A 27914-nucleotide genomic window follows, 5' to 3' on the forward strand; every position below is an offset into this window, starting at 1 on the left:
CTGCCGCTGGTCCGCAGACCACGCTTGGTGTAGAGTGAGGCTCCACACCTTCTCACCTGTCTGCAGCATCCCCTCATCAGAAGCAGGAAGGTGCCTCCAGGGCCTCCACGCATAAGCTGCCGGGGAATGTTCCAGTCTCCTGGTTCTTAGGGGCAGCTGATGAGTGCCTAACTGTGAAGGCCAATGTAGGACCTGGATTATTCAAAGCAACAGACCACAGTGGAGGACATTGGGTGAGTGGAGGAGTAAGAGCCAGAAAGTGAGCCCGAGTGCTGAGAAGAGTCCACCTCTTCCTGCACTACTGTGGGGAAGTGTTTATGAGTAAGCAAGACAGGCAAACTGTTGTCATTTCCAGCCTGCCATCAGAAGCGCAGGTGAAACGGTGTGAACTTCCAATAGGAATTCAAGAGTTTTAAAAAGAGACTCAAGAATTATTCAGCTCTGGTCACACATATGTGGTTGCTTCCATTTCAGGGTTTAGGGCGTGCTGTGCGTAGTGACAGCCCTCCCAGCAGGCAGCCTGTCCCACCTGTGACCTCTTCTGGGAATCCTCATCCTCAGGGACTGACTGCAGCCAGTGTTTCCCGGGTCCCTCACACCACGGTAAGGAGTCTTTTCGTCGTGTTTTTGACACTGCACTCATTATGCTGTGAAGCTAACTGTAGATTCTCGCTGGGGTCAGGCAGGGGTGCAGAGCTCTGAAGAGGTGCTTTCCAGTGGACACTACTCCAGCGATCACAGAGATAGGACTGGTTACTATCAGGGCCAACTAAGAAAAGCACGAAATGCCCTGTTGCTCCTAATTTTGATACTTTTCATCCCTAGGAGAGTTGATCCATGTACTTTTGACTATGGTAAAAAGAAAAAAACAAGCAAAAAAAAACCCATAAAACATGATGTTTATCTTAACACGTTTTTAAGTATTAGGTACAGTATTGTTAACTCTACGTACGATGTTGTACAGATCTCTAGAACTTTATATTCATCTTTCAGGACTGAAGCTCTATACCCATTGAAACTCCCTATTTCCTTTGCCCACTACCCCCAGGCAACCACCATTCTACTTTCTGTTCCTTTGAATCTGACTACTTTAGATACCTCATGTAAGTGGAATCACAGAGTATTTGTTTTTTCTGTGAGTGGTTTATTTCACTGAGCATTATGTCCTCAGGTTTTATTCATGTTGTAGCATGTGTCAGGATTTCCTTTTTTATGGCTAAGTAATAGTCCATTGCATGTATGTACTACATTTTCTTTATTCATTCATCTGTGGATGGACTTCTAGGTTGTTTTCACTTTTTGGCTATTGTGAATAATGCCGCCATGAATATGGGTGTGTAGATATCTCTTTGAGATCCTGATTTCAGTTATTTTGCATATAGACCCAGAAGTAGGACTGTCTGGTTATATAGATACTCTATTTTTAATCTTTTGAGGAACCTGCTTCCTGGTTTTTACATCAGCTGCACCATTTTGCATTCATTTACAGTAACACTTACTATTTTGTTTGTTTTGTTTTGTTTTTATAATAGCCATCCTAACAGGTGTGAGGTGATGTACCTTAGATACAACACTCTCAAACTAGTAACTTGCAAGAGTATGAGTATAATCTGTTTGGGGTACATTTGTGTTATCACTTCTAACATTTTCTGCTACCATTGACTGATTTGGTCACTGGGATTTACTTTGTTTGCCCTTCTTGGCTATAACACACACCGTCTTATTCAAAATGAGCCTTGATGGGACATTAGTCTGTTTTCTCTGACTCCTTCACAGAGGTCAACCTTGACTAGTTGAAATGGGTTTTCTTTGGCTTTGCCTTCCTATGGTCACCCTCCCCTATGAAGCAACTTACCAAGAATTCTTAAAAATAGAGTATTACCATTCATATGTGAGGATGGCTGTTGACATGATTGACTGGATATGAATGACTAAAAAAAATGCAGAATTGTCAAAAAAGGAAAAGAAAGTGTCCCCTCTGAATGTGACATCAGAATCTTGAGTATCTTTTAGGGAATCTGTTTATGTGCCCAGTGCATGAGGCTGGAAAGCAATGTGATATTGCTGGAACTCATGAAGAAGAGCAAGGTTTCATGCCAGGGGCAAGCCCTGGCCTCTGGGCAGAGCTCCCAGCTGCTGAGAGGTTTACTTGTTTTGCAGACTGTACAAAGTAATTGGTTGTTAAGTCACATTCTGTGGTTGCTTTACAAAGTGGCTTTACAAAAGTAGCATTGCTAGGATGCATTAGAAATTATGATTTAAGATTGAACTGGCTCTGTTGAAATAACCTAAATTACATGCTGCAACATTGTTTTCCCCAAGTGGCTAAAATCACTGACTTAAGATATTTAAAATGTCAGTAACGAATATTCTTAATAAGCTTGGAAAGTCTGCCATACTTCAGGGAGTATCATAGGTCTTCATCATCATCTAAGTAGACCTTTGAGACCACATGGGTTGTGACTTGATTTCTCTCATTATGAATAAATCCAAAATGACTGATGCATCCTGACATCCGGATAGGGCTGGACCAGATGTGTGACTGAGTCATATTTGCAAGTTCCTTGCTTCAAATCCTTCAGTGTACATTTAGCATCTAACATTTAAACATTTAGACTGAAGGATTATTCTTCTTAAGTATGGTAATTCTTGATGCCTAACAGATGGATCCATGGAAGCATGTGCGTGTCTGGGTATACAGAACTAGATTAAGGAATGACAACTTCCCTGGGCATCACTGTATACCAGTAGAATATCATTACTATAGATGGCAAATGTGGCACCTGTTAACTCAGGTTTCTACATGTAACACTTAGGCAATTGGTAAGACAGTATTATTCCAATTCCCTCATGGGGATGGGGAACAAGATTACAATAAGAATTGTTGCCATTGTTGAACTATCTCTATTGAATATTTTCATAATAATAACAAAAAATTCTTGGCATTGCTGAATGGTTTCTATTGAATATTTTGCATAGCGTTAAGGCAAGCTGCACCACTATTCTAGTTTAGAATCACTTGATCTTTGGCAATTCAGTTAGTTGAAATTCTTATAGTGAGTGTTATTTTATATAGGGCCGTTTATTGGAAATGAGTGGTTTAGTTTTTAACATTTATTTCATTTCATTGAGACATGTAACATTATATTAGTTTCAGGTATACAACTTAATGATTTGTGTATGTATTACGAAATGATCTCTGATTAAGTGTCGTTAACATCTATTACCACATTTAGTTACAAATTTTTTTCCTTGCGATGGAGACTTTTAAAATGCACTCTCTTTGCAACTTGCAAATATATAATACAGTATTATTCACTACAGTCACTATACCATTCGTTCATTTTTACTATCTAAAAGCTGTTAGGGTATTTTCCGAGAATTTGTTGGGTTTGATAAATCATAAAAGAAAACCAAACTGAAAAAAGGACCATAAGAAAGTGGAAAATGTTTTGACAACCTGAAAATAAACAAATAAAAAAACTTTGAAAGCCATTTTGTAACTTTATATCTGTGCGCATTACCACTGCCCTAGTGAGCATGAATAACTAATTCTGTCCAGTAATGAGAGATCAAATAATTGTAAAATGAAAGAGGTTGAAGCCTGTGAAAGCGATGTTCATTTAGTACATGAACTATTAACCATAAAGAGATACATACTTCTGTTAATATAAAATAACTTCCCTCCAATTCCACTTGATAAATGTTCAGTAATACCTCAAAAGTCATAGTTTGAGTGGTCACCAAATCTTTAGCCTTTCTGGGGACACTCACATGATTCAATCTCTGTCTGGAGATTGTGTGTGTGTGTGTGTGTGTGTGTGTGTGTGTTTGAGAGAGAGAGAGACACGAGTGAGCAAGTACAAGCATGCATAGTTGAATACAAGCACAAGAAAAGTACTCATATGCATGTGAGATGGATTCCAGTTTGAGAAAGCTAGAATCTATTTATCACCGGCAAATTTCACAAAAACATTCCATAAATACCAAGAGCACTTTGCCTTTACAATACCACATTGGAGAAATATCTGGACTCTGTCCCGATGGCCAGGGCAGATGGTTGATATCATGTGCTAAGAACAGGCACTTTGCAGTTCTCAGTGTTTGGAACTTTGCCATATAAATTTGAAATGGGTTGAAGTGAAATGCTAGGATTTTCATAAACTTATTTGAGGGTGTGAAATTTCAAAACTGGAGGGATCATAGGAAGTTAATTCCTGAGAAAACAATACTACTATTAGAGATATGTACGGATCAGAGACTGTAATTTTTCTGGCTCTTATCTGGAAGAACAGGAGATGGAAAAAAAATCCTAACATAAATGAAGCCCCTGAGAGTGTGATGCAGTAATGTTTTTCTATGTTAGTAATGGTCATCTTGAATATTTGTGTTGAAGTACCTTCCATTAATTCTTGTGCCATAATAGTGTAATAGTTATCACTTTTTAATGCCATTATAATATGTGTGCTAGCTTTAATGAGAGCCTGCAAAGAGATTAAGATAAAAGGATTCCATGACATTAGTTATATTACAAATAAGAGGTTTTTCTTTTTTTTTCAGTTGCAAGTGTAGAGTTATATGGGGAGAGATAATCAGATGCTACATGTGCCACGCTTTATGATTGCTTTGCCTTATAGACATGAACCTTAGGCTTTCGTCTCTATAGGTTCGTCATTCTGAGATGAGAGGAAGCAGCATCAGAATGGTGGTAATGCTCCTTCTAGAAAGCTTGAGTTGCATATCTACGCTAACATAACTGAGACCCAGTGTTATTCATTATCACCAAAATACAAACTGCTTATAAAAATATAAATGACGCCAAAGTGACTATTTTGTTAAATGAGAACCACTGGGTGGAGAAAATTTATGAAAATAATAAGGCACTTTTAAGCCATCAGGCTGTACAGCTACAAGTGAGTTATTACAAGCATAATGATTGTCTTATGCAGGGGTTAAAGAAATTAGAAAACTTTATTCACAGATACGCACATGCATAAATAAAAAGTGATGGATTGCGACCACATGGTTCGTGACCACAAAGAGAGACAGCATCTATATGAATCAACCCCGTGGCCTAAAAGACGCAGACACTGGGGGCAGTGTCAGATTAAAGATTGGCCTGTGAATGGGAAATGGGTTCTTGCATTTACTGAGTGCCTGCTCCGTGACAGCTCTCTGCTAGGCATGTAATCACGTTGTAATTTGAGAAGAACAAAGAGCAGAATGAATAGCTCCATAATGGGCAGAGATTAGAAGGGCCGGTGCAAGCCTCCTGGAAATCCAAGTGATAAAAGGGAGGTAGAGAGCTCACACGAATGTCAGAGGAGAGGCCTAGCAATAAGAAATAGCAGGCCGGTTCTAGATCCTCAGAGGGTGCTCAGCAGAAGGCTTCGGCTGCTACCTGTGCCTCTGTGGTCACTAAAGGCAGCCTTATACTTACTCAAAGCACATGTGCCAAATAGCAGGTCTTTAGTTCATATATAGGATGGAAAAAACAGGAAAAGACAAGCAAGCAAAGTGACATCAGGGGTATTTATATCCATCTTTCCATCCGTCAGTCCGTCCGTCCATCCATCCATCCATCCATCCATCCATCTGCCCGATTCAGGAAGGCAGAGGGCAAGCTCTTGGTTAACTTCTATGATCCGTAGCCCTTAGCATCTGTGACTCATTGGTTTCTAACTACAGTTGTGTCCATCATGTGGCCCAGAACAGCTGATGTTCATAATGCCGACCCTGAGTCACCAAAGAAATATTCAATAATACTCAATATACCCTTTTAAAGAAGGTAGATATAAGTAAAATGTATTCTAGAAAGATTTCTATTTTTTTTTCTGTTGGACTGATGATTCCTTGAGGTAAGACATCATCTCTTATTCGTCTTTATCCTTGACACCAAGCACAATGCTTTTCACATAGAAGGTAAAATATTTGTGACTCTGAACAGAATAGTAATAATTTATGTCTTTTGGGAAGAGATTTGCATTGTTTAAAACCCAGTATTCCTATTTTCAGGGTACTCAATCAGAAATGGTATATCACCCTACCCATACTCCTACCCATTCTCAACCCTCATAATAAGATGATGTTTTATATGTTGAATTAAGGACTCAGTTATAGAAGTGTCTTTAGTAACAAAGACGATATGTTTCTAAAACTTTCATTTTTCAGGAGTATCGAACAGGGCAGGGGAAGATGTTGTAAGATGATGTCTCACAAAGGAATTATTCTCTACCTCTCTGTGTCAGATGTGCCAAACAGGTTCTCCTACTCCTGCCTTTGCCTGCATGGTTCTTGGCTCAGTGACTTAGAAGCTGCTAGCTTAAGTCTATAACAATCCTCTAAGCTCAAGGTGGGATTTAGCCAGATAAAAATTGAGGATGAGGACATCAGACCTTTCATAAGATGCCTCTACCTGGAGTTTGGCCAGGGCATCCTCATCTCTACCCAGGCCTAACATGCATCCCAGAAGAGACCTAATTTTTCTTTACGAGAATCCATGTTGTGGTCTAGAAAGAGCAGTAGGTTCTTGAGTCCATGGACTGAGATTTCAGTGACCACATTTTCCCGAGCTGGTGAGCTGTAACTCCTTGAGCTTCAGTTTTCCTAATTATAAAATGAGTATTAAAATATCCTGCCTACAGGATTATTGATCAGGTCATATGAAATAATGTGCATGGTGCGTTGGAGGGATTTCAAAGTGCTATGTATACATTGGGCCAGAGTTCTCTCTGTGACCAGACCAACTTTCGGTAGCTTTGCTGCCAAGGGTATATTAACCTCTTACCACTGATACTGGCTGAAAAGTAAGGGAGATTATAAGGAACATTTTACTAATAAACTGTATAATTACAAAGTAGTTATTTAGGGTATATTGGTAACTGAGGTAGGGAAAAAGAAAAAGTGTTATTTGTAAGAAGCAAAGTTATTCACACAAGAAGCATAGACTGTAGACTCTTGGACCAATTAGTCCAGTACTTTGACTTTATTATCTTTTTTTTATTTTTTTATTTTTTTATTTTATATCTTTGTTACAGACTCTACCACCTTCTTAACAGAATCCTGACTGCCTCCCTGGTATTCAGTAAGCTCACTAACACTCTTGTATTTTCACTTAAATCTAGTCAAGATCCTTTTAATACTTTTAAGTGGGTCAGCAGCGTTCTCTCTATGATAGCACCATTTTACTTACCACAGAGCTAACCTTAGTGTAAGAGAGAGAATAGCATTTTTCCTCCATAGGTCCTTGTCAGCTTGGAGTTTCCTTCAGAAGTCCTGTGAAACTACTCTTCTGGAATCCTAAAAATAATTTTTTTTAAAAAAAGGTTTCACATTCTAAATAGTATATTTTAAAGGCGCTCAAACCTTTTCCTACAATTTTGTACATAGGACACCACATCACCTACAGCTTAATATTTGTTTTAACAAGTTGCAATAAAAATAAAAACCAGCTGTGTCTTGCTTTTTGCAATTTACCATTTGCCTTCTGTCAGTTGGAAGTATTTCCGGAGACTAAGGTTCACTAGCAGTCCCTGTATTTTCTGTTCATGAACCATGCAGGTGGAGAGAAGTCCTCTTTATGAACAGATAGAAATAGGCTTGGGGAGATGGCCACGCTTTTTATACCACAAAATTGTGTTTATGACAGCTCAGAAAATAGCATTTTAGAGTTTTGGTGCTCTTTCAATCTGCTTGAGTATAGGGGAGACAGTAAAACATTAATTCATTCAACAAATATTTAGCTCCTACAATGTGCCAAGCACTATAGGTCATGTGGAGAAACCACTGAGCAAAATAGACAAAAACTCTGCTTTATGAAGCATACGTTTTTTGTTTGGGAAGACCATATATTTTTAGGAGGGGAGTGTTACACTAGTCATTTGGCTCCCAGGGGGGAAAAAGGACTTAAACATTAGTGTCTGATTTCAGACCATCTGAAGTTGGGGAGAGCTAAGAGAGGTAGCCAATAAACAGAGTAAGTAATAGAATATGTAACGTGTTAGATGGAGATACGTACTAGGGAGGATGATAAAGCAGGGAGGGAAGAATAGGGAATGGTTTGGGAGGGCTGCCATCGTAAACATGGTGATGAGAGAACGCATTGCGGAGATGGGAACATTGGGTAAAGGCCAGCGGAAGTGAGGGAGCACACACGCAAATGTCTTGGAAAGTGAGTTCCAGACAAAGGGAACAGCAAGTAAGAGGTCATGAAGTGAGAACATGTTGCCAGATACGTTCCAGGGGAAGCACTGAAGCGCACATGGCCAGACAAGAGTGAGCAGGGATGGTGAGGGGGCAGGAGGTGAAGTGAGAGGGACCCACCCTGGGTCAGGCCTGCAGCGTGTTAGGAAGGACTTTGCTTTTTCTCTCAGTGATGTCTGAGAGGGTCTTGGGCAGAAGAGTGACATGGTGTGATTAAACCTTTCAGCCAGACGCAGGTGGCCGTTCTCTTGAGAATTAAGTGGAGAAAGGGCCAGCCACTGGGAGATTCTTCAGGAGCTCACAAAATAGCCAGGTGAGAGATGGTTGTGACTGGGCCCATGGTGGCTAGATGTGATCACCTGCTGGATTTATTGTGTGCCAGAGCCAACGTGATTTGCTCAAGGATTGGATGTGTGGTGTGACAGGAAGAGGTGAGCCAAAGATGACTCCAAGACTCTGGGTATAGAAGTCAGTCAGTTTCGTATTTTGTTTTGAGATCAAACTCAGATTCTATTTCTGCCTGTGCTCCTCCCCAGCTGTTTGTTTCCCCTTTGGGCAAGATGGGTCTTGCTTCTGGATGATGATAAGCCGCCTGAAGTAGGGAAAGAATATAATACCTCATGCCATTATATTCCTGGTGCCTACCGGAGCCTGCCATATAGTCAGCACTCGGTAAATATTTGTTGAGTGAGTGTTGTTGTACCTTTCTCCATAGTTTAGTTTCCAGAACTGTGAGGTCTAAATAATAATCCTGAGTTTACAGGTAGTTTTGAAGAATAAATGAAAACCTACTGTGTCCAACGTACATTATACATTCAATGTATAGGAAACATTAATACATGGAAACTATAATTATTATTGCCCATGTTCTATGCCATTTAAAATGTTGATGAAATTTTGAACATCCACAAGGGAGGCTTCTTCATAGGAAAAAATAGCAGTGGCTAATCATCACCATTTGCCCTAAGACTCTTTCACTAGGAGCCATCTCTCAACTTAGAAATAGAAGACTTCAATGTAGAAAAGCCATAAAATGGGATCCCTGGGTGGCGCAGTGGTATAGCACCTGCCTTTGGCCCAGGGAGCGATCCTGGAGACCCAGGATCGAGTCCCACGTCAGGCTCCCTGCATGGAGCCTGCTTCTCCCTCTGCCTGTGTCTCTGCCTCTCTCTCTCTCTCTCTCTCTCTCTCTCTGCGTGTGTGACTATCATAAATAAATAAATAAATAAATAAATAAATAAATAAATAAATGAAAGAAAAGCCATAAAATCCAAATTATTTTAACTACATTGCTGCAAATGGGAGAGGTTAGCCTCACCCATAGTATTAAACTAGTGGAGAAGCAAGAGGAACATTCCCTGGGAACTTACCTTCTACACATAAATATTACTGTGGTGATTATTTTATAATTTTTTATTTTATTTTATTTTAAAATTTTTTTGGTGATTATTATTTTAAAGTGGCACGTACTCCAGGCTTTCGGAACAAAAATGAACAGACTGCAGTGGTGTCAGAAGTAGATAAGCAGAGACAGAACGGTTTGAGTGAGAGACAGTGCACTTCAGTTGTCATGGTAGCCAGAAGCTCCCAAATAGATACTTTTCCCCTGCCCAGATGTTTAATGTTTGTAATAGCATGCCCTAAATGGCGACAGAGCCAGATGTGAATGTATAATGTCATTTTTTTTTTTTTTGGTCCTTAACAGTTTAGAAAATCTTTTTAAAGCTCAGAGGTTGAATTTAGCTGAGAGTAAGCAAGTGAGGATTTGGTTGAACATCTGTGTTTCTGAAGTCAGTATTTTCAAGCTATAGATGAATACTCAGTTGCCTTTCCAGATGAATTCATTAATTCCACACATTGTGAAAAAGAATGCAAAGAACCCATTAATAAGAGCATATCTGGTAATTGGGACTGCAGAGTTTAAACCTGTCAATAGGAATCTTTCATTTTCTTGTGTTATGGCTTGGGTACCCATTTGAGCTACAGCACAGAAAAAAAAAAAAAAAGACTAATTTGCAAGTAACTCCTGAAGGTAATTGTTTTAAGAAAAAAAAACTCTTTACCTTTATTATAGCTCTTTGGTAAGTGAAATTTTTTATATGCATATTTTATAAGTATATTTGATTTTCACTAGTGTTGTATTTTTATCTTATACAGGAAAGCTAACATTAGCCTATATTTTCCTATGAAAATACCTTTGATGAAAATAAAAAAGTATAGCCTCCCCTTGCCATTGGCCCAATGACCCTATAAAGGAATGTTAACTGAAGGCTATAATACGTGTTAAAAGAGCAGTTAGCTCTCCTTGAGAAAGAAAAATTTTAATGTTCAATTAATCTGTGTGAAGAACAATGAACATAAAAGTCTAATACATGGAAGAAATAAAATATTTATGGCAGTTATATTTTTGTCTGGTGACTGGAGAGTAAAAGAAAAAGGGAGAACAAGGGTTTCTTTTTTAATAAGGAGATCGGCGTCAGATGATCAAGGAGAAAGAAGAGCAGAGGAGAAACCAAAGAAGAGGAAAATGTAAATAACTCCTCCTGGGTATTACTCTGTAAAACTCCATTCTTCCCAGACCTTTATTCCTTTGGGCCCTAGTTTTCCATCTTACTCAATAGCAGCATAAAATCCTGTCTACCAAGGAATGCCACTCACCTTTCTGTGGCACCATTTTTTCCTTAGCTGTGGAAGAAGGCTGGGCATCCCTGAGGCATCTGAGATCATGCCCTCCTGCCCCTTCCTCTTCTGCTCTCTGCTCACCTTCCTGATGGACCACGTGTCCTCTTCCTCTGACGGCCTTCCTAGTGGCCATTGCTCACGGTCTCAAAAGGAAGTAGCTCTGAAATCAATCTCTTTTACCTCTCTTTTGGATCTGTGCAGAGTTCACCCCCAATGATCTCCCCCAAGCAAAAGTTGTCCTTTTAGGGCAATGCAGGTTAATAGAACTTTCTGCAATGGCAGAAATATTTTATGTTTGTGTTGTCCAGCATGGTAGCTAAGAGCCCCAAGTGAGCCCACTTTAGTTAAAATGAAATAAAAATAAGCATTCAGTTCCTTAGTGACACTACCCACATCTTGGGTGCCCAGCAGCCACATATGGCGAGTGGCTACCAAATTGGATATTGTAGCTTTTGGGGCAATACCAGGTATGGTGTGAATGGGCCATTTCTGGTACCCCACCATGCTCAGCCCTGGGGAACCATGCATGGTCTCAGAGGAAAGCCACGGTGCCAGCAAAGGTACAAAGGTACAGCAGCTTTCCATCAACTGTGCTCCCTGCAGCAGTTTATGTTAGCTCTACTAATAGTTAGCTGTGGGACCAGGGGCAGTTACCTAAATTGTCCCAACATTTGTTTCTTCATTCGTAAAGTGGACACAATGATACTTCCCAAGGTTGTTGTGAAAACTCAGTGAGATAATAAACAGAAGGCTAGACAGCCCCTGACATATCCTAACCACCTAGTGTAGATGCCAAAGATTAGATACCGTGGGTCCTGTGTCAGCCTCAGCCTCCTCTTCCTACAGTGTAAACAAAATACTGATTAGCCTTGCGAACTAAAGTACTAACCAAATGGAAGGATAACGCTGGAATTCTTGCTACATTGCCTATAATTTTCAACCCCCTCCCCATTTTATACAAATAAAAAAAACTCTACTTATATGAAAATACTATTTTGAGGAATGTGTGTGTGTCTATATACAGATTCACCTTTATTCCTACTATTAACACCAGGCAGGCACAGTCTAGCTAAGAAGCAGTTGACCTCTGTTTGTAGACCCAGGCTGGTTGCTGTTTTCATGGCTACCTTCACTCTTTCACTTGCTGACAAAGTCCTCTACTTAACGAATTGTCCACACTTCCGGATAGTGCATTCCAGGTTGCAGACGGAAGAGAGATGTCTGAAGGAACAGATCATCTCTGCATCTTGGGAGAATCTCTTCTGCCTTCTTTCCTTGCAATTCCACACATTTTCATTCCCCCAAGCACAAATGGGCCATGGTGTAGATGGGGCTCAGTAATAGAGAATAGGGCACATTGGGGCACAACTACTGGCTGATCTTGTAGAGGACAGGAGGACTGGACTCCAATCCAAAATCCCAAGTAAATTCAACTGGCTGAAATGCCAGTTTCTGTGCACTTTCAACTCACTCAGCTTCCTCTGCACAAAATAGGTCATTGATTTGACCATAGGAAGCAGAGGAGTTAAGAAAACTAATATTTACCGAGCATCGTCACTATGAATTGAGTTTTAAATAGTCCAAGGACTTCTCCTTAGGGAAGACTGATGAGTTGTTTCAGAAGTAGTGCCAGTGTTTGCTGGGGAGCAGTGGAGGATAAAAGCAGAATTACAAATCCAAGTGGGTCCTCAGGGGTGAGGCTGCCCCCCTCACCCCTTCTGATTCCTGCTGCATGAGGAATACTTTCCATAGCAACTCCTCATTTCCCTTCATCTCCCAGGTAAGCTTTGAAGGGCTTTTTGTTTTATTTTAAGGGTTTCACTACAGGCAGGGGAACTAAGAGAGCAAAGTTGGGGAATTTGCAGCTGCCCCAAAGATCTGGAGGGGGCCTCCTCCTGCAATCTCAAACTCCCACTTACTCCTCAAACACCCAATTACCCTATCCCCAAAGGATTTGATTTCTGACCCCATTAGGAGGTAAGGCTATGGAATCATTTCTTCATTTTGGTCTTTCTCCCTGGATGTGCGTAGACCTGAGAATGCATTTGGCGCAACACGGTAGGCTCTCCTTGCTGCCAATGAAATAGTCCACAAAAGGTACAGGAAGATAAATAGACTCTCTGGAAGTCGCTCTGGGACACAGTCTCTATCAGACCCTAGACAGTTATTCTCCTTCAAGATAATTAGCAAAATTTTATACTAGCAATTCTTGGAATTAGTTGGCATTTATTCTGTTAATATATGCAACACTAGCCAAATACCATTACTGAATAACTGTGATGATAATTACTGATGTTCTTGAAAACTTTGATGATATAGAATATTAAATTAAGCTTTAATAATTTTTACAATTGTTTTTGTATGTTTATCTGCCAAAGAACTCGTTATGAGCAACTTCTACTTGAGATCGATTTTCAGAATGTTGAATAATCGTCGAACTCATCAGATCCAAATTTGACTTTAGGAGATTTTAATAAACAATAGTGGTTTTAGGACCTTTCTACTACAGAGGAGGATAGCAATCTGATCTCAATGCACAAGTTGGCTTAGTTGAATCATGTAGACTGTTTTTGGCTAAAGTCTTAATTTCTTCCTTTTCCTTCCTTCCTTTCTTCCTTCCCTAATATATTTCATTAAGACTGTATTTGCTGCATAGAAAAATCTATGCCAATAAATTTTGCATCCTGATACAAAAATGAAAATCCAACCAAAGTGATTTTGATGAATTAACATAAATCACCTACTAATAGATACTGATATCCTATTAAATACAAAAGTTAATTAAGAATAAATCAAATGGCCCAGTCCTTAATGTTTTTCTCCCCCTAGGATTTCTTTTTCCATTCTCTGTGTATTTGTTTTTAGTTTGAAAGTACACTAATTGTATTTTAAAGCATGTATGAATAATCTGTAAATAAAAAACACATGAATGCTCCCATAAGTTAATCATACTTTTTTTTTCACCTGTCTCAGAAAGTCAAGATTTTAAATTACTGTATATACACTAAGTTAGGTTTATAAAGACTGAATGTTTCAGTAAACATTGATTAGCTAACACACAGTAACAAAAGTCTTGAATCCAAAAGTCACTGTATTTAAATGGCAATCAAATTACACAAAGTTGGACTGGTACACTTTCCTGGAGCCCTTTCACATTTTATATCTAGTCAAAAAGATGTTCAAGTGCCTTTTTTCTCCCCTAGTAAGATAAAGAATTAGAAATTTGCTGACCATATACTATAAAAAATACACACAGAGCTTTGTGATAATTAGGAGTAATTAGTTGTCTCAAAGTGGCTCCAAGAAGCTGTTTGAAGTGGTCTGCAGGCCAATCCTCCAGTCCCCTCCACTAAGAGCCCCATGGTAGTGGGAACTGCTAAGGAAAGGGGACACCCGGCAGATGGGCAGGTGATGGGGAGCACTTCAAAGCCTAAGCTGCTCTCTTGACTTCAAAGGTTCCCTTGGAAAAGTTTCCTCAAACCTTTATAAGCACAAACCATGATTATCACATAATCCTTTGGCAGGATTTGTGGGTGGAATCTATTAGATGTACCCTTAAGCTTGAGAAAAGACACAGGTGGGAGGAAACCAAAGACATACCCAGTCAGGAACCCCAGATTTGCTCAGAGTTTGCTACTCACTCCCTTCCCCAGTGTTCTTTTTAGAATTTTAATGAAATATTTTCTACATATAATGAAAAATACATAACATATATTTACATTATAAAAAAAGAATGAAACAGCATTTGTGCATGTGCCACTCAGCTGAAGAAATGGAGCATCAGCAATAAATCAAATGCCTCCTCTGTCCCCTTCTCCACTTTGTTCTTCTCGCCTCTTTCTCCCATCAAACCACTATGTGATTAGTGTTCTGTTTTAACCATTTCACCACACATGCATGCATCTGTACACAATATATTGTTACAGGTTTTCAAAGTTTATATAGAGTCAATTCTATTTTGCTTTTTTAAACTCAACATTATTTTCCTGAAATGTATCCATGCTGGTTAGTGTAGCTACAATTCATTAATTTTCACTGCTGTGAGATATTCTGTTGTATGACTCTTCCAAAAGTTTTTGATGGTCTGTTTGATGGACTTCATTTGTTTTCCTCATAGTTGGATGTCTTTCCTTTCCCATCCTGTCCTTTCCTGTCCAGTTCTGTCCTTCCCTTCCCCTTCCCACTTAAACAAACAATGCAGCTAAGAACTTTGACCTTTCTCAAGTCAAATTCATATGTGTAAGTGTTTTTCTGGGAAATAGGTTTAATCAGTTGAAATGATTTGTCAGTGGATATGTGGATCTTCAAATGTAATGCCAAATTACTTTTTAAAGTAGTTGTAAAATTTGGGTCACCTGAGTGGCTCAGTTGGTTAAACATTGGACTCTTGATTTCAGCTCAGGTCATGATCTCAGGGTTGTGAGATTGATCCCTGCATCAGGCTCCACACTGGGCATGGAGCCTGCTTAAGATTTTCTCTCTTTCTCATCCTCTGCCTGTCCCCCATCCAGTTGCATGCATGCTCTCTCTCTCTCAAAAAAAAAAAAAAGTAATTGTACAAATTAAATTCTCAGTGGTTCTCAATGCCCTGTATTCTTGTCAACATTTGGAAACTGCAGGTTTTCTAACCACTACCCCTTCCTCCAGTCATGGGTATTAACTGGTATCTCATGGTTCACATTTATATTTCTCTGGTTATGATTTAACCATCTGTTCATAAGTTTATTGGTCATCAGTGTTTCTTCTTCTTTGAGATATCTGTTTCAGACATTTGTCCATTTTTATGTTGGGTTATCTATCTTTTGATGGAGAGGCATTCTCTGTGTATCCTAACTAACATCCTTTGTGGGTTTTACCTTTACCATGTTTGTGGGTTAACTCATCACTTTATAGCACCTTTGAACAAAGAAACTTTTGGTTGTGAAGTATGTCTTGTCATTTTCCATCCATGTCTTGTAACCTCTTTCACATTTTCCATGGTCATTGTCACACTATGCTGTAATCTGTCTTGGTCCTTCAAGTCTGTCTTCTAGCTCACTGAGTTTTTCTTTCCAGTTGTCTGCTAATTTGTGGTGTTAAGTATTATGGAGTTTCAATTTCAAAGTTTTTCTTTTTAATTTCCAAAAACATTTATTTTATTATCTTTTAAGTCTGACTGAATGTTTTTGATAGTCTTATTTTTTTGCTCACGAGAAATATTTTCTTTTTAATTTTTTTATCCATTTGGAACATAACTCTTTTATAGTCTATATTAGCGCTAATATTTGAGGCCACTGATCTTTTAAATCTCTGACTTATGGTGCTTCTGACTGGTACCCATGATGGCTTGGTTTCTTGTCTTCATTTTGTAAGAGTTGCATATGAGCTCATATTTGGCTGAACTTAATCTGTGGGAATTATCAGATATGATATTAATTGCTATGGACTGAATTCTATCCCCCCAATTCATATGTTGAAGTTCTAACTCCTAATATGACTGTACCTGGAGATAGGAACTGTAAGAGGTAATTAAAGTTAAATTAAGTATTAAGGATAAGGCCCTAACCAGATAGGTATATAGCCTTATTAAAAGAGGAAGGAGAGAACTCTGTCCCTCTTCCCACCATGGTGCTGGCACAATGAAATGGCAGCTGTCTACAAGCCAGAAAGAGAGTCCTAACTAGAACCTGACCATCCAGACACCCTGATCTCATATTTCCAGCTTTTAGACCCATGAGAACATGAATTTCAGCTATTTAAGCCACCCAGTCCATGGTATTTTGTTATGGCAGCCTGAGATGATTAAAGCATTAAAGATGCTGTTTTTTCTCCAGGATAGGCTTGCCCGTTCCTCAACTAGATGTCAGAGAGTGCTTAGGACAGATTTTATTTAGTTATTTGGCATGTGGTTTTCCTGACAGCCCAGGTAATATAAATTTTAACACCATATCCATGTGAGATCTGGTCTCCTGGTGTAGATTTTTTTTATCCTGGGAATAAGCAGGGCCAAGTAGGCTTTCTATCTAATTCCTCTGCAGTAGGTTGTTAGCTTCTAGTGCTCACACACATTGAGGGTAAGGTTCCTTCAAGTACAAGGTCAATTTAGGAACCTCAGGGTTAATAGCCCTCTTCTTCTCCCATTCATATCCAACTGTGGATGCCTGGTTTTAGTCACTTCTTCAGGGAAGCCTTAGCTTCAGGGTATTCTTACCATTATGATATTAGTTTGTGGGTCCCATTTTTTTATTAGCTTCCCTTGTTTTCTGGAGACCTCAGCAATGTGTTTATATGTAAGTTAGTTATAATTTATCCAAATGTAGGGTTTTTTTTTGACAGGATAGCTTTCCTGAATATTTGGTCCAGCAATGGTTGGAAAGAGGTCTGGCACAGTGCTCTTTGCCTTTGAAATGCCACTTCCTCTTCCAATATCGGACAAGTGCACTAAGTTAAGATACATTGAGACTTTAGTATTGGAAGCAACCGTATTTAAATTTCACTTGTTGGTTTTAAGGTTTTACTACGTGGATCTGAGGCTGAGTTAGACTGAGCAAGACCCTGCATCCACACATCTGTATCACTAGAGTGGCCCTCTTTTTATTGTTTATTTTTTAAGATTCTGAGTAGAATTTCCACTGTAATGTCCTGAAATGAGTGCCATCAGTTTGATGGATCAATGAGGAAACTATAGGTCAGAAGCTCTCTCTAGGAGATATAAGAAATGGGGAGTAGGGCAGCCCGGGTGGCTCAGTGGTTTAGTGCTGCCTTCAGCACATGGTGTGATCCTGGAGACCCAGAATCAAGTCCCACATTGGGCTCCCTGCATGGAGCCTGCTTCTCCCTCTGCCTCTCTCTCTCTCTCTCTCTCTCTCTCTCTCTCTCTGTTGTGTGTGTTTCTCACGAACAGATAAGTGAAATCTTAAAAAAAAAAAAAAGAAAGAAAGAAATGGGGAACAAGTAAGACTTTCAGCTTCAAATTTCAACCTCACTTCTTCCACATTGGAGTAGTAGGTCCTTTTCTACAGCTTGTACTGGTCTCCATTACAGCTTCATATTTTTAAAAATATTTTATTTATTTATTCATGAGAGACACAGAGAGAGAGAAAAAAAGGCAGAGACACAGGCAGAGGGAGAAGCAGGCTCCATGCAGGGAGCCCAATGTGGGACTCAATCCTGGGACTCCGGGATCATGCCCTGAGCCGAAGGCAGGTGCTAAACCACTGAGCCACCCAGGCGTCCCTACAGCTTCATATTTTGATCTTATTCTGCATTCCTTTAAGTGTAGTATTCCATACTCACAAGAGAAGGATAAAGGCAAATGTAAACTTAGTGAGCGTGATTACTGATTGCCATTACTGAATAAAAGAAATGGAGATCTAGAGAGGATGATGTGACTTTTTTGACCTGATAGTGAACAAATGAGCTAAGACTATGATTCAGATTTTTCCACTCCAAACCCACTCATTTATATATCTGTTTTAATAAGATAATATTAAATCTATCTTTAAAGTATGTTAAAAAATTTTTAAATGTGCATGCTTCGATTTTATCATGTCAACGTGAGAAAGTAAAATGAACTAATTTACTTAAATTAATAGAAACATACTTAATCTGCATGAGATTTTTTCCCAGAAGCCAATTAGAGATGAAATATTTTGTTTATCTTCTCCCACTTTGCTTCAGAAACATTATTTGAGCCTCCATTTCCATTGCTTTATCAGAAAGGCAGATTAACTTAAAAAGCATCCTCTGCTTTCAACTGTTTCTTTCTCATTGTAGATTTAAAAGAAAAAAATGCACTGAAGTTAATGGAATCAGAGGATAACCCCCGAAACTACTTCCATATGGTCCATCTAACTCATTATTTCTGGTGTTTGTGGCTTCTAAAATGAAGTATAGCTTCTATACTAACAGTTAAAAATATAGTGTATTTTTTTTTATTTTGAACTAAAATGTTACCTACATAAGTATGTAACATATATTTAAAAATGAAGAAAATGGCTAGAGAACTTAGTGAGGCTTTGATTTGAATCTAATGGTTCCAATTATAGATTGGAACATCAAGTCAAGACAAGCTATACTGTCAGTGCATTAGTTCTTTGCAACAGTGTGAGATTTTTATGTTTCTGGGGAAAAATACTGATAGATTATCCTAGCCATCATAAAGAATGGAATTGACATGTAAGTATTCTGCAGGTAAAAAGCCATTCTCACCCTGTCACTCAGGAATATGAGTCAGCAATATAGGGCTGTTATCAAAAAGGAGGACATGATCTGGGGTTGCATTAGCCAGAATGTAACACAGAAGAATCATAAAATAATCCACTCACAGTGTTCAATGTTGATAAAGTCTGTATTTGAGTCTAATTTTCATCTCCATATTTTAAACACAATATTAGGAAATTGGAGATGGGCCAGAGAAAAGGAATGAAATGATGTGAAAGTACAAAAACTTACTATGCTGAAAACTGAAAGTGGAATTCTTTATAACCAAGAAGGGAAAGTGAAGGGGTGGCACGAGAGGAGTTTTAAGTCAATCTTCATCTATAGCAGAATTGGGACTGACAGGTGCCTCTTGTCCTAAATCTATCTTTCAAGGTAAAGTTCTTAGCACTGAAAAAGTGGCTGCGATGCCAGGGCTGGTTGTTCTAGTACCAATTCTCAAATTCAGCACCTGCTCCTTGAAAATATAGGTGAATGGGGGCATGTTGTCTTACTGGGTTATTTCTCAAAGTAATTCTAAAGCCAAATATGGGCCAAAACTAGGAGAAAGATAGAGCAAGCATATGCCAGAGGTCATGTGAAGGGAAGACTTGTCCCTTCGGTTTGTTCAGAGTGAGGTCTAGAGTAGGCATCTTGGGGAAAGAGACAGAGCTTCAAGGAGCTCATTCTTGAGAGCTTACTGACACAGTTTATTCAATACTAAAAGATACGTAGGAGTTTGCCAGTTAGACAGGTAGCGAGGACAGAGTGAAGATGAGGTACCAGGAATGAGTGGGATGCTGGGTAGAGTGCCAAGCTTGGACAGAGGACAGAGATTAGAATTGAATGATTAGGTGGATATCAAAATATGAAGACCCTTTTATCAGGTAAAGAAGCTCTCTGTTGGGATCCCTGGGTGGCGCAGCGGTTTGGCGCCTGCCTTTGGCCCAGGGTGTGATCCTGGAGACCCGGGATCGAATCCCACGTCGGGTTCCCGGTACATGGACCCTGCTTCTCCCTCTGCCTGTGTCTCTGCCTCTCTCTCTCATTGTGTGCCTATCATAAAAAATTAAGAAAAAAAAAGAAAAAAAAAGAAGCTCTCTGTTGTCAAGAGTGAGTCATTTGACTTGAGACTACCAGATTTGTGTCTTCTAAAGATCATCTGGGGTCTGTGTGAAGACTGATCTTGCCCAAGTTAGGGTTAGAGGAGACAGTGGCTTGAGTAGACATAGGAAAACCAGCAAAACCCCACAGGATGCATTTCCTTCTTGAGGAGTACCCATGGTGATAAGAACAAATGGGTGGCAGGGAACAAAGAATTTAGGAGAGAGAATCAATAGGTCTTGGCAAGTCATGTGACAGAGTGGCAATTGAAAGAATTGGTTGTGTTAGTATCTTATTGCTGTTGTGACAGATTACCACAAATTTAGTGGCTTAAAACAATACAGAATTGTTATCCTATAGTTCTGGAGGTAATAAGTCTAGAAATGGGTTTCACTGTGCTGCAATCAAGGCATCAGCATAGCATGGCTGTGCTCCCTCCGAACACTGTAGAGGAGAATCCATCCTTCCCTCTTCCAGCTCCTATGGGCTCTATACATTCTTTGCTTTATGGTTCCCTTCCATCTTCAAAACCTAGCAGTGGCCAGTTAAGTATTTCTCATACTGAATCACTCTAACACTGACTCTTGGAAGCACTTTTGTGACTACATTGATCCACCTAGGTAATCTCAAGACACTTAAGTATATCTGCAAAACCCTTTTGCCATGTAAGATAACATAACCAAAGGTTCTGGGATGTAGACATCTTTAGAAGACCATCCTTCAGCCTCTCCCAGTTTGGATGGGGGAAAGTGACTATAGTTTATGCATATGAGGCTGATAAACTGGAGACACTTAGGTATATGATTCTTACCTGGAGATAGATTTTGGTGACATAAAACTTCGATTGTCATTTAGTGTTGAAGCCGCAAATAGCAGTGAGCTCTGAAATGGTAAAGTGTGCGCAGCGTGGGATGAGATGAGAGCTGAGTATGGAGGCCTGACAACCACTGAGGTATCAGGGCAGGTGGAGAGGTTGCAAAGATGAAGGAGCATCAGAGAAGTAAGAGGAAAACCAGGGGCAGACATCCTGACTATCTATAAAGGGCACATTTGAAAGGAGGGATGGAGGAGGGAGGAAAAAAACCTGCTAGATTTCCCTACAAAAGGAAGGTCTACATAGTCCCTACAACCATGTCAACTTCTTGGTTTACATGGTCTTAGAGTGTAACTCTTGTATTCAGGATGACCCAGAAATTTGTCATTCCATTGGATTTCTTTGCTTTTGAAATTGTACCCAGAATGACAGGTTTAGATCGAAAGTCCAGTTCTCAAAAAGTGTATCAACAGTGGTTGGAATGTGGCCTTTTTGCACCATTTTAACTTAATGTCAGTTTCTCACGTTAAATCCCATAGTCTCTGTTCTGTTTAATATTCTGTTCTTAGCAAACCTTCTGGTGCAATTTTGATAGGACTGTTGACCCTGCCGCGCATAACAAATTACACATACATTTTGAAACTCGACATTATGACTGTCTCACAAGCTGATACATTTTCAGTGAAATTTTAGAACACAGGTTAATATTTGGACTTCACAAAAATGAAATATGAAGAGGGTGCATATGTGTGGTGGTGTTGGTGTGTGTGCGTGAAGTACTTGCTTCCAAACTAACAGTCTAATGAAACCAATAATTCCATCCTGACTTCTTTACTCACTACCACCTCCATGCCCTGCATCGATGGTTCTAGCTGCTTTTTGGCTTCTGCAATAGCTGTTGCTGTCTGCTTACTGGCTGGCTGAGGGTAATTAGGGTTTCTCAGTCTGGAGCCGGAGTGCGTTTCATGCTGCCCTGACTCTGGCTGCTGGATGATAGCGGGGCTGGCATGGCTACTGCCTTGCTGATGTTTAGATTCTAACTTTTCATTCTGTGCACATGCAGGAACATTTTCAGGAAAACCACCACTCATAAGTCTTCAGCTTGCTCTTGCTTTTATATCCTGGATTTTTGCGTTTGTACACCAAAACATGAAAGTACGTAAGGATCTGTGCTTGGAGTGATTGGAATACAAAGGTACAGGAGCCACGGCCCTATCACTCAAGGAAGTTTCTAGTCTAATAGGAGATGTAGTGCTTTGCACAGATACCTGTAATACAGGGTTGACTGTGACAAATGCCATAAGAGAGACAGAAAAAACTTTTCAGTTGTTCAGCAAAAGGAGAGAAGTTTCTGATTGTGAGGAGAATCAAGGAAGCTTTTCTTATGAGTTAAAAATTTAAACTTTTTTTTTTAAACATTGTATTTATTTATTCATGAGAGACACAGAGAGAGAGAGAGAGAGAGAGAGAGAGAGAGAGAGAGAGGCAGAGACACAGGCAGAGGGAGAAGCAGGCTCCATGCAGGGAGCCCGATGTGGGACTCGATCCCGGGACCCCAGTATCACGCCCTGAGCCAAAGGCAGGTGCTAAACCACTGAGCAACCCAGGGATCCCCTAAATTTGGTTTTGGTGAGCAGATAGGATATTCAGAACTGAGAGCAAATTTGGGCTTACGACATTCTAAACGCAGACGCAAGGTTGGCAGAGGTCAAGAAGTAGGAAATGGCCTAAGTACATAGGAGACTGAATGGCCCTGGCATCAGCGTGATGGCATTAATGTGGAAATGAAAACTATCATGCTCTAAAAGGCATTGAATGTCCTTGTGAGGGATTTGATGCTGATATATTTTTAAGTTTTCGATCTTGTTTTATGAAACTTTTATTCTTTACACTCCTGAAATAAATTCCATTTGGCCAGGCACATTATTATTTAAATCAGATTCTATTTGTCAGTATTTAATATGGGATTTTTGCATTGCTATTCCTGACTGACTTTGCCTTATAATTTTCTTTTTGGTGCAGTCTGTCAGGTTTTTGGTGTCAATGTGACTGTTGTTTTATAAACTCTGAGTTTAAATAGTATTGGAATTAACCTGAATTTTAAAGATTTGGTAAATTGTGCCCTGACACCATCTAGGCTGTGTGTGTTTGTGTGTGGGGTGTGTGTGTGTGTGTGTGTGTGTGTGTGTGTCCTGTTTTGGTGGTAACTTTTTAACAACTTCCTTTATTTATATGGTAATTGATTAGATCTTTTCTCTCTTCTGGAAGCAGCTTCGCATACCATATGTTCTATATATTATCTCTGTCATCCAAGTTTTGAAATTTATTTGTGTAGAGTTGAGCAAAGAAATCTGTTATGATTTTTTTTTAATTTTTTTTTAATTTTTATTTATTTATGATAGTCACAGAGAGAGAGAGAGGCAGAGACACAGGCAGAGGGAGAAGCAGGCTCCATGCACCGGGAGCCCGACGTGGGATTCGATCCTGGGTCTCCAGGATTGCGCCCTGGGCCAAAGGCAGGCGCCAAAGCGCTGCACCACCCAGGGTTCCCTGTTATGATTTTTTTAAATGTCCTCTATATTAGTATCATTTGCCTCTTATTGATTCTTATTTTGTATAATTGAATCAATCTTTGTCATCCCCCTTGATTGGATTAGCTAACAATTGAAGTACTCGCTTTTTGATTTATTAGTCCTCTACTCTCCTTTCTTCCAATTAGTTTATACTATGTACATTAATTCCTTTTTCTGCTTTCTGTAGCTTTTGTTTCCTTTAACTTCCTAACTTAGATGTTTATTTTTTATTCTTCCTTGTTTATTAATAAACTGTTGAAATCTATGAATTTCCCTTTGAGCACTACTTTAGCTATCCCATGGATTTTTTTTTTTTTACATAATTGTTTTCTAGATGCTTTCCTTTTGTGGACCCCAGAATTTTGAGACAGGTTTAAAATTTTCATAAGACAGAGCATATGGGTGACGGGCACTGAGGTGGACACTTGACGGGATGAGCACTGGGTGTTTTTCTGTACGTTGGTAAATTGAACACCAATAAAAATTAATTAAAAAAAAAAAGACAGAGCATATTTTTTTCTAGTTTTGTAGTTTATAATTTTATTGCATTGCGTTAAGAGAATGTTTTCTATACTTTCCTGTTTTGGGGAATGTATTGATGTTTTATTTGTGGCATAAAATATTGTCGAATTTTGTGCCATTTTGACAGGTATTGGAAAGGGAAGATATTTTCTGTGTTTCCAGGGTACAGATATGATATATACTAAGTAGATCTGGGTTTTAATTATAGTATTCTACGGTAGATCTATGGTATTTAATTATGGTATAATATTATGTATCATCATAATATTTTTTGTGTCCACTTGATTTATCATGAACAGAAGGAGATAGTTTTCTGCTCTTAATCTATTTCTATATTTTCTCCTTGTGTCTCCTAAAATGTGACATTTAGGTAGGGCAATTCTTCATGGTGAATGGCTGTCCTGTGCACTGTAAGATGTTTAGCATTCTTGGCTCCTACAGAGTAAAGGCCAGTAGAGTCCTCTAGTTTATTGTGACAACCAAAAACACCCACTAAGATATTAGGGGCATTGTGATTTATTATTTAGAACCACTTATGGTTGGAAAATAGGCTTTTTAAACATCTTTCCTCTATGTGATACTTCTATATGATTTGTGAGAAAATTTTAAAAAATTTTTTAAATTGTTTTTAATTGTTCATGAAAAAGATTGTTATTTATTTATTTATTTATTTTCCCCTCTCTGGGGATTGGCTGAAACCAGTGAGAAAGTGATGCCAGAAGGAGCAATGAGGAATCAGAATTTATTAAAATTGTTTGGGTCAAATCCTCTCCCTTATGATATTTATATTTGGGTATAAGAGACTATGAGGTCTACCAAATAAACTAACCCCTGCAATAGCCTTAAAATAAATCTATATATCATATTTCAACAGTCCTAACTTTTATTACCATCTGCTGCAATTAATCTCCCAAAGGTCAAGTCATATTAAATTGGCAAGTTCTTGAATGTAAACATGACATACTAAATAACATATATACATTACATTTAAAACTTCTCAAGATTCTAAACTAAATTTCTAAAGACTCAAGAAAGTTTCTGTACATATAGCATACACACACAAAAAAATCAGCATCCCATTGATAAAAAGTAGAACCTTACCTATAAAAATAAGCTGAAGTTCTTTGAGCTGAAGATGAGCTTACTAAAAATTGCATGCAAACAATGTGGAAGAAATAGAGTAATTTCAAAACAATTTTTGTCTAGCTCATCAGAATTTTCAAAGAAGACCCTCCCCTCTCCCCCAATGTGTATATAGGATTTGAAAGATCTTAGCTGAGGCTGACACACACTGACATCAAAGTCCTTTGTAGGGTGGTTCAAAATGACTTTCACTGCTACAGAAAGGAGAATAAGTGTGTATTTTTAGGTATTCACCTGAGCATACAGGGACTGTTCTTGGTATAGCTATTCTGGTCAGCATTTGAAAATACCTCACAGCGATGCTGCTCTAAATCTACCACTGGTGAGAATTAAGTTATACTATGTCTGTGAACGCTCATAACATTACTTGTTTGGTGCTAAAAGGATCCCTTCTTGTTTACAAGAAACAAAAACAAGCTGAAGGTCAGCTGACTAAGCACACATAGACTACTAATTTGTAGCCAATTAGTGTATGATAAAAATCCATTTCACGTTAAAATTAAAGCAGAATGCCATTCATTTTATTGGTCTTTTCTGGTATAGCAGGTGATTTAGGGTTTTCTGTATCTCAAGGATGTATCTCAGGTTATATCCAATTACCACAAATTTGGAAGAAGCCTATGGATTTATTCTTTCACTCTGAGCCTAGATTTAGATTTTTTGGGTCTCCCCTTCATTTAAGATCACCAGCCCCTTACATCTGGATGCATTCCCTGTATGCATAGCTTCTGATGCCTAACCCCCCTCTCCGTGCTAATCCTATTGGTGGCCCTCTCAAAGAACCCCTGGAAGCTACTCTTCCCCACAAGAAGGCCTCTGTGGGAAAGATCAACTTGTTCCCAGTTGACCTATCATGCTATTTGCACTCAAGATATGGGCTTCCTTGTTGTTGTTTTTTTTTTTTTTCAAGATTTTATTTACTTAGTCATAAGATACACAGAGAGGGGCAGAGACATAGGCAGAGGGAGAAACAGACTCCCTACAGGGAACTGATGTGGGACTTGATCTCAGGACTCCAGGATCATGACCTGAGCCAAAGGCAGATGCTCAACCACTGAGTCACCCAGGTGCCCCATATGGGCTTCTTTGGATTTGGATACATTTACATTTTACTCTCCAGTTAAGAACTATAGTGTTTATTTGTCTTTTGTTTATTTTTTGGCTCGTTTGCATTTTCTTTCCTTTAAACTTACTCTTAGTTTTCTTTAACATGAGCCTTCTGGGAAGCCAAACTTCTTGTATCTCTAGGAATACCTGAACTCCAGTTCCATGTTCATCCATCTCTAATTCCATGTGGTCTCACAAGGAGATCAGTAATGTAGATGTCAATTGTCAGAGGCTAACAGGAAGGTCCCCATGTCTAGAGAAGAAATTGACTCTCTTGTGAACATAGTACAAATGCATCTACTAGATATGGGAGGCTGAAATGCTTCTTGTTTTTGCATTTAGGAATTGTGCTGTATACTTCTTAATTTCAGTTTATAGTGTTAGTCATGACCACAGGATCTTAGATTTGTAAAAGAAGGAGGGGCAATGTTAAGTTGTCTAATAGAAAAGCCTTTATGATGCAGAAATCTTCTCTTTAATATCTCAATCAAGTGGATATTTATGTCTCTGTTTGAACACTGCTGGGTACAGATAACTCACTCCTATAACTAAGGATAGAAAATCCTCATTTCGTTAAACCACTGTTCTTTTTCTGTGACTTCAACCCATTATAGAGTTTATATTTAGTGAGCGCTTCGTAGGTCCCAGGCACTATTCTGTGTACTTTGAATCATCAAAAAACCTTATAACATAGCTAATATTAATAACTTGACTTTACCAGTGAGGAAAGCAAGTTATAGAAAGGTTAAGTAGTTTGCCCAAGGCCACACAACTAGAAAGAACTCAGACTTCTATCCAGGCTATAGGATCTCTGGTCCCATGCTCTTAATTGATCCTACAATATTCGGTACTTGTAGTATATCCTCTAGAATAGATATAAAATGAATATTTCTGTTATGAAGTTTTATATATCATTGGGAAGAAGAGAGAAGATACAGAATTAAGTTGGGGAATGATACTTGAATTTCTTGTTTATTTATTCATTCAACAAATATACCTCCTCAGGGTTAGCACCCTTAGAGATGCTGCACATGACCCAGGGAACGAGACATACCAACCATGCCCTAATGGAGCTTACATTCTGAAGAAGGAAGGCAGATGTAAACAAATAGTAAACCAGAAAGTATCAGATAATGATCAGAGGGAAATCAAGCAAGATAATTTGATTGCAACTGTTGTGGGATTCTACTTTTGATAGGAGGTTTTCTACTTTCTGAGTAGTTAACATTTGAACAGAGAACAAATATTTGGTATTTCATTTATTATTATTAAGAATTAGAAGTAAAAGTTTTCAAATGTCTCAAAAATTTGGCAATAAAGTAAAATCCTCCTACAACACAAATATGTTTTTCCCAATTTACCTCGTTTCCTTTATCCAAAATACAGTTGAGTTTGAGTCAGCCCTTAGTTGAGATATGTTATTGATATTCTCAGGCTATACTTAAATCTTTGTCGCCCAGAAGAGAAGCCAAGAGGTCTCATCTACCTTGATGTCTATCCTATGATTTTGATAACTTCTTAGTGTACTTCTGAAATGATGTTTAGGTCTATACACCTTGTTTGTATCAGAAGCCAGATGGTTTCAAATG

General features: G+C 38.8%; 1 long non-coding RNA gene across 1 annotated transcript in view; it reads left to right on the forward strand.

Annotated features, from left to right (window-relative positions):
- The first annotated feature begins 476 nt into the window (after positions 1–476).
- The window catches only part of LOC140596684 (uncharacterized), a 122856-nt gene continuing 95418 nt past the window's right edge, over positions 477–27914 (forward strand). The window contains exon 1 of the long non-coding RNA XR_011998587.1: positions 477–603. This is a non-coding gene — a long non-coding RNA (uncharacterized lncRNA). The remainder of the gene's footprint in view (positions 604–27914) is intronic.

This window comes from Vulpes vulpes, unplaced genomic scaffold (genome assembly GCF_048418805.1).
Source record: "Vulpes vulpes isolate BD-2025 unplaced genomic scaffold, VulVul3 Bu000000723, whole genome shotgun sequence".
Taxonomy (NCBI): Eukaryota; Metazoa; Chordata; class Mammalia; order Carnivora; family Canidae; genus Vulpes; species Vulpes vulpes.